Source organism: Triticum aestivum, chromosome 7D (genome assembly GCF_018294505.1).
Source record: "Triticum aestivum cultivar Chinese Spring chromosome 7D, IWGSC CS RefSeq v2.1, whole genome shotgun sequence".
Lineage (NCBI taxonomy): Eukaryota > Viridiplantae > Streptophyta > Magnoliopsida > Poales > Poaceae > Triticum > Triticum aestivum.
Window position 1 is genome coordinate 415,600,267 of NC_057814.1, and position 6,897 is coordinate 415,607,163.

Here is a 6,897-nt window from a genome sequence, read left to right on the forward strand (position 1 = left end):
AAATAAATCAGCAAGATTTTCGCATGATTTAACTTGCAAGATGTTTATTTTCCCGCTTTTCTGAAGATCACGGGAAAAAACCACTAAGAAGAAATATGCTTAGTGATATTACGCTTGATGTATCCTGCATCTGTGCAACACAGGCCGTATTATCTTCATAGATAATGGTAGGTAATTCTATCGGATCAATTCCACATGACTGTGATATGTGGTTTGTCATTCTGCGAAGCCATACACATTCACATGATGCTTCAAATAATGAAATTATCTCAAAATGATTGGTAGATGTTGCCACCAGAGTCTGTTTCGAAGACTTTCATGATATAGCAGTACCACCATGTAGGAACACAAAGTCAGTCTGTGATCTGGCATTATGGGTATCCGATAAATAGCCAACATCTGCGTATCCAATCATATCAGAGTCCTGATTTCTTGGGAACTGGAAAATAGGTCAAGATCCTTTGTGCCTTGGAGATATCGAAAAATATTCTTCACTCTAGACCAATAGCGTTTGCTAGGAGTTGCGCTGTGCCAGCAAGTAGATTCACTTCAAATGCGAGGTCAGATAGGGCTGGACGAAAAGCTCGAAGCTCGCGAGCATAATGAACGCTCAATAGTCCAGCTCGTTTCGGCTCGTGCTCGTTAGATAATGAACCAAGACGAACTATGTTTTTTGCTCGTTATATTAACAAGCTTAACGAGCAAGCAAATGATTTTCATGAGCTAACTCGTTTAGCTCGCTAATTTTCACAAGTTTGACATGAGACCCCTAGTTCAAATCAGCCCACTAACAAAAGAGTTGCTAGTTAGCCCAGCCTAGGAGCCCAGCACCCCAACCCACTTCGGCACTTCTCCTAGAACTAGGAGCTAGCCGCCAGCAGACCCTAGAGTCAACCAGGAGCCAGCCGCCAGGAACCAAATGTCATGTTAAATTTATGCCGTTATGAATTTTTGATGGGATCATGGGATTCTTCTGTGTTGTTTATTACCTTTACACCCTTTCTTAATTTATTCCATTGTGAATCTTTTATGGGATCATGGGATTCTTCTATTCTGTTTATTATCTTAATGAGCACTCCTGAACACTCACGAGCATAACGATCCCATAACGAACCGAGCTGAACAGACGTTTTCGCTCGTTAATATTAACAAGCTTAATGATAACGAGCTTAATAATAATGAGCTTAATGATAACGAGCTGAACGAGCCAAGCAACTCGTTAATCCAGCCCTAAGGTCAGGTCTCGTGCAATTCACAATTATGGGTTCGAGAATACTCCTCGTGTGCACCTACTGTCCAATTGGGACATACCTCGTCCACGAGAAAGTGATGCAGGAACAAACACTTGGGGCCCGGAGAATAAACACATTATGGCTGAAGTGGAGAAAAACACTGAGTTACTTCATCGAGCCCTTTGAGAGACTCAAGGCTTGAGGGAGCTACTTATGATTATATTGGAAAACACTACTACCACATCGTCACCACCTCCTTCCTCATCACCAAAGGAGACTTGAGTTCATGGTATGGCCACTCCCCTTGGCTTGTGCCAAGCTTGGGGGAGGTGCCCCGGTATCGTATCATCACCACTATCTTTGCTTTTATCTATTCTAGTTCGATCATTAGTTTCCCTAGTATTTAGTTGAATAAAAGTCAGGTTCAATCCTTTCTTTTCGAGTGTTTGCTTAGTGATTTATCTATGTAATCGTGTGCGAGATATATAATAAAGATTAGTTCAAGTTTTGCTTTCTTTACTTTTATGTTTCAATAAAAATAAAAATAATAATGAAAAGATCATATGCTAATCTTATGGTAAGTAATGACATCACATAAGGAAAAATATAAGTGGTAATTTTTTTGGAGATTGACAAACACTGCATTGGTCAATGATGCAACTCATGAAAGAATTAATAAGGGAAGAGAAGATTCATATGCAAATACACTATCTTGGACATCTTTTATGATTGTGAGCCCCCATTAAATATTTTGTGTCAAAATAGTTGACGTTGGACAATGAAGATAACGTAATGATTTATGTTTGTTCATATCCACATAGAAGTTATATTGTCATAGATCCTTTAACATGTGGTGCTTGCTCAATATCTTTTCTAGCCAAAAATGCCGCACTAAGTAGAGATACTCACTACAAGAATCTGCTACTTTGCCAAGAACAGGGCCACTGACGGCAAACCCCTTTGCCGTCTGCCACGGGCGGCAAACACTCCCGGCACAGAAAGTCACGGTAATGAGCTACTTTGTCATCTGCATAATGACAGCGGACGGCAAAGATCTTTGTCGTCAGTGTTTTACTCCGCGGTAGACGACAAAGTAGGGTTTAGTGTTTTCTGTTAACAGGTGGGGCACCACATCGCTTTGGTGTCAGCCACTATGTCAACAGACAACAAAGATTTTTCAATTAATTAAAAAAAGCGTCCAACCGCGTGTCCGGCCTCCGGCGAGCCCGACGTCGTGCGTACAACGTGGTCGGATCAAAGGAGGACATGGCCGGAGAAGCAGCCGCCCGCGGAGGCCGGTGAGGCACGATGTGCAGAGGCTGGTGTGGTCGTGGCCGGCGTGGCGCGCGAAGCCGGATGCTACCTCTTGAGCATGCGTTGGTTTTCCCTTGAAGAGGAAAGGGTGATGCAGCAAAGTAGCGTAAGTATTTCCCTCAGTTTTTGAGAACCAAGGTATCAATCCAGTAGGAGATTACACGCAAGTCGCCTAGTACCTGCACAAACCATCAAGAACCTTGCAACCAACGCGATAAAGGGGTTGTCAATCCCTTCACAACCACTTGCAAAAGTGAGATCTGATAAAGATAATAAGGTAAATATTTTTGGTATTTTTGTTGTATAGATTGAAAAGTAAAGATTGCAAAATAAATGGCGACAACAATAGCTAGTTGACGGGAGATTAATATAATGGAAAATAGACCCAGGGGCCATAGGTTTCACTAGTGGCTTCTCTCAAGATAGTATATTCTACGGTGGGTGAACAAATTACTGTCGAGCAATTGATAGAAAAGCGCATAGTTATGAGAATGTCTAGGCATGATCATGTATATAGGCATCACGTCCGTGACAAATAGACCGAAGCGATTCTGCATCTACTACTATTACTCCACACATCGACCGCTATCCAGCATGCATCTAGAGTATTAAGTTCATAAGAACAGAGTAACGCATTAATCAAGATGACATGATGTAGAGGGATAAACTCAAGCAATATGATATAAACCCCATCTTTTTATCCTCGATGGCAACAATACAATACGTGCCTTGCTGCCCCTGCTGTCACTGGGAAAGGACACCGCAAGATTGAACCCAAAGCTAAGCACTTCTCCCATTACAAGAAAGATCAATCTAGTAGGCCAAACTAAACCGATAATTCGAAGAGACTTGCAAAGATATCAAATCATGCATATAAGAATTCAGAGAAGAATCAAATATTGTTCATAGATAATCTTGATCGTAAACCCACAATTCATCGGATCTCGACAAACACACCGCAAAAAGTATTACATCGAATAGATCTCCAAGAGAATCGAGGAGAACTTTGTATTGAGATCAAAAGAGAGAGAAGAAGCCATCTAGCTAATAACTATGGACCCGAAGGTCTGTGGTAAACTACTCACACATCATCAGAGAGGCCATGGTGTTGATGTAGAGGCCCTCCGTGATTGATTCCCCCTCCGGCGGAGCGCCGGAAAAGGACCCAAGATGGGATCTCACGGGTACAGAAGGTTGTGGCGGTGGAAAAAGTGTTTCGTGGCTCTCCTGGATGTTTTCAGGGTATAAGAGTATATATAGGCGAAGGAAGTAGGTCGGTGGAGCTACGAGGGGCCCACGAGGGTGGGGGCGCGCCTACCCCCCTAGGCGTGCCTCCCTGCCTCATGGCCACCTCGTTGCTTCCTTGACGTCCACTGCAAGTCTCCTGGATTGCGTTTGTTCCAAAAACGATCCTCGCGAAGGTTTCATTCCGTTTGGATTCCGTTTGATAATCCTTTTCTGCGAAACACTGAAATAGGCAAAAAACTGCAATTTGCATTGGGCCTTCGGTTAATAGGTTAGTCCCAAAAATAATATAAAAAAGTATATTAAAGCCCATTAAACATCCAAAACAGATAATATAATAGCATGGAACAATCAAAAATTATAGATATGTTGGAGACGTATCAAGCATCCCCAAGCTTAATTCCTGCTCGTCCTCGTGTAGGTAAATGATAAAAACAGAATTTTTGATGTGGAATGCTACCTAACATAATTTTCAATGTAATTCTCTTTATTGTGGCTTGAATGTTCAGATCTGAAAGATTCAAGATAAAAGTTTAATATTGACATAAAAATAATAATACTTCAAGCATACTAACTAAGCAATTATGTCTTCTCAAAATAACATAGCTAAAGAAAGCTCATCCCTACAAAATCATATAGTTTGGCCATGCTTCATTTTCGTCACACAAAAATGCTCTCATCATGCACAACCCCGATGACAAGCCAAGCAATTGTTTCATACTTTAGTATTTCTCAAACTTTTTCAACTTTCACGCAATACATGAGCATGAGCCTTGGACATAGCACTATGGGTGGATTAGAATATAATGATGGGGGTTGTGTGGAGAAGACAAAAAAGGAGAAAGTATCACATTGACGCGGCTAATCAATGGGCTAGGGAGATGCCCATCAATTGATGTCAATGCAAGGAGTAGGGATTGCCATGCAACAGATGCACTAGAGCTATAAATGTATGAAAGCTCAACAAAAGAAACTAAGTGGGTGTGCATCCAACTTGCTTGCTCACGATGACCTAGGGCATTTGACACTACAAAAAAATATACTTCCGTGATGATACGTGTTTGTCACAGTAGGTCACGTTTTCTGTCATGCATGTACATCCATGACAAATTTATGACAGAATCAAGATAGTCATACCTGTGCTGTCGTAGAAGTGTTCCATGACATTACCAAAATTATCATCACGGAAGTGTCCACTTCCATGACGATAAATCGCGCGTCACAGAAGTGCTTTCGTCAAGGGTGACCGACACGTGGCATCCACCGTAACGGAACGCCGTTAAGCTATCGGGTCCGGTTTTGGATCCGATAACCCGTTAACAGCCCCGACCAATGGGGATTTTCCACGTGTAAAATCATCATTGGCTGGAGGAAACACGTGTCGGCTCACCGTTGGGACAGATGTCATCCACTCATTGGACCCAAAGCGCCCATGATACGTCGACACGTGGCACGGCCCAACAGAGGCCCATATAGGTTAAAAAGGCCGGCCCAGTCAAAGGCCCGTAGTACTTACTCAGGTACTAGTGGGCCAGCCCAATAACGGCCTGCTTAATAAAGGCCCATTTACGGCCCGAAGCCACATCTGGCCCGTTAATTGTTCGCCGAATATTTGGGCCCATTTACGGCCCGAAGCCAGATATGGCCCGTTAATTGTTCGCCGAATATTTGGGCCCAATTACAGCCCAGTGACTTTCGGCCTGTTAGAGGCCCGATGTAGACATGGGCCCATTTCAGCCCGGTGTGACTTTCGGCCTGGAAATGGCCCGTGCTGCCAATGGGCCATATATGGTCCGACGGGACATTGGGCCCACTAACGGCTCGTGATAAAGGTGGCAACAGTTAAGCCCAACGTGACTTTCAGCCTGTTAAAGGCCTATCGCATAATTCGGCCCGTTGATGTCTGTACTAAGCTTTCGGCCTCTTAAAGGCCCATGATATCAGTGGGCCAACTAAGGCCCGAGATATGTTTCGGCCTGGTAACTGCCCGTGATATAACTGGGCCCAAAAAGGCCCGGTCTACATTTCAGCCTGCTGAAGGCCCGTCGACGACTAGGGAAAATTGAGGCCCAATATGCATTTCGGCCTGCTAAAGGCCCATGGTTTCATCTGGGCCGTAACAGGCCAATACAATATTCAGCCTGTTAATGGCCCAACGCTACCTGGGCCAAACTAAGTGCTGGGTCCACAAAAGGCCCAACTAAAATATAGGCCGGTGTAAGTTGTGGGCCTCGCGCAAAGTGTGAAGGCCCCAATGATTCGGGCCCAAGAAAGATGCAGGCCGGCCCAATTGTGGCCCGCTAAACACCAGGCCCGTTAGAGGCGAATGTTTCGGCCCGGTCGACTACATCTGATTTTTTTTCAGATAGCGAATGATGGCAGTAACCAGTAGGAATTAAGAACAAACCTACTCTATACAATAAAGAAATTACGGCATAGTAAGTAAGAATAAACCTACACTATACAATAAAGGATTTACGGTATATTACATCCACTGGGCATCGAAGTTCGCCACCAGTGATCATAACGCGCAACAAAGAAGCAGATTACAAAAACTGGGCTCCATTGCAGCGTAACAAAATAATACTGAACCGAGACCACTTCCAAGACAGTTCAAGAAAGGTTAGCCTTGCGCGGGAACTGCTGTGCAAGCTGCTGAGCAAGGCTGTGAGACCGGCCTAGCATGTCGGTCATAGCTTCTAGGTGTAGCTGTTTAGCGATGAGGTTCTCATTGGTGTTCTCCGCAATCTTTCTTAGAGATAGGACTTCAAGTCGAAGTTGAGTTGCAGAATGCCTTTCTGCTAGAACTTGGGACTGAAGAAGTCGAACTGATTCAGATAATGAATTTGTGAGCTTGTCTGACTGCTAGTCTCAAGTAACTTGAACACTGCATCAAGACAAGACTTTGGGGTTGTCTCGCTATCTTCAAGATGTTTTGCCTTAGTTGCTACAATATATGTTGGGTTTGTGTCACAGCCTTCAGCAGACTTGTGCATGCCATCAGGCATATCACCCTAAAATAAAGCAGAGAGATGACAGGTTGCGCACGTGTATAAACAAAGATGATAACTATGCTGTCAATTCCATCCAATTTCAAATTAGAAAA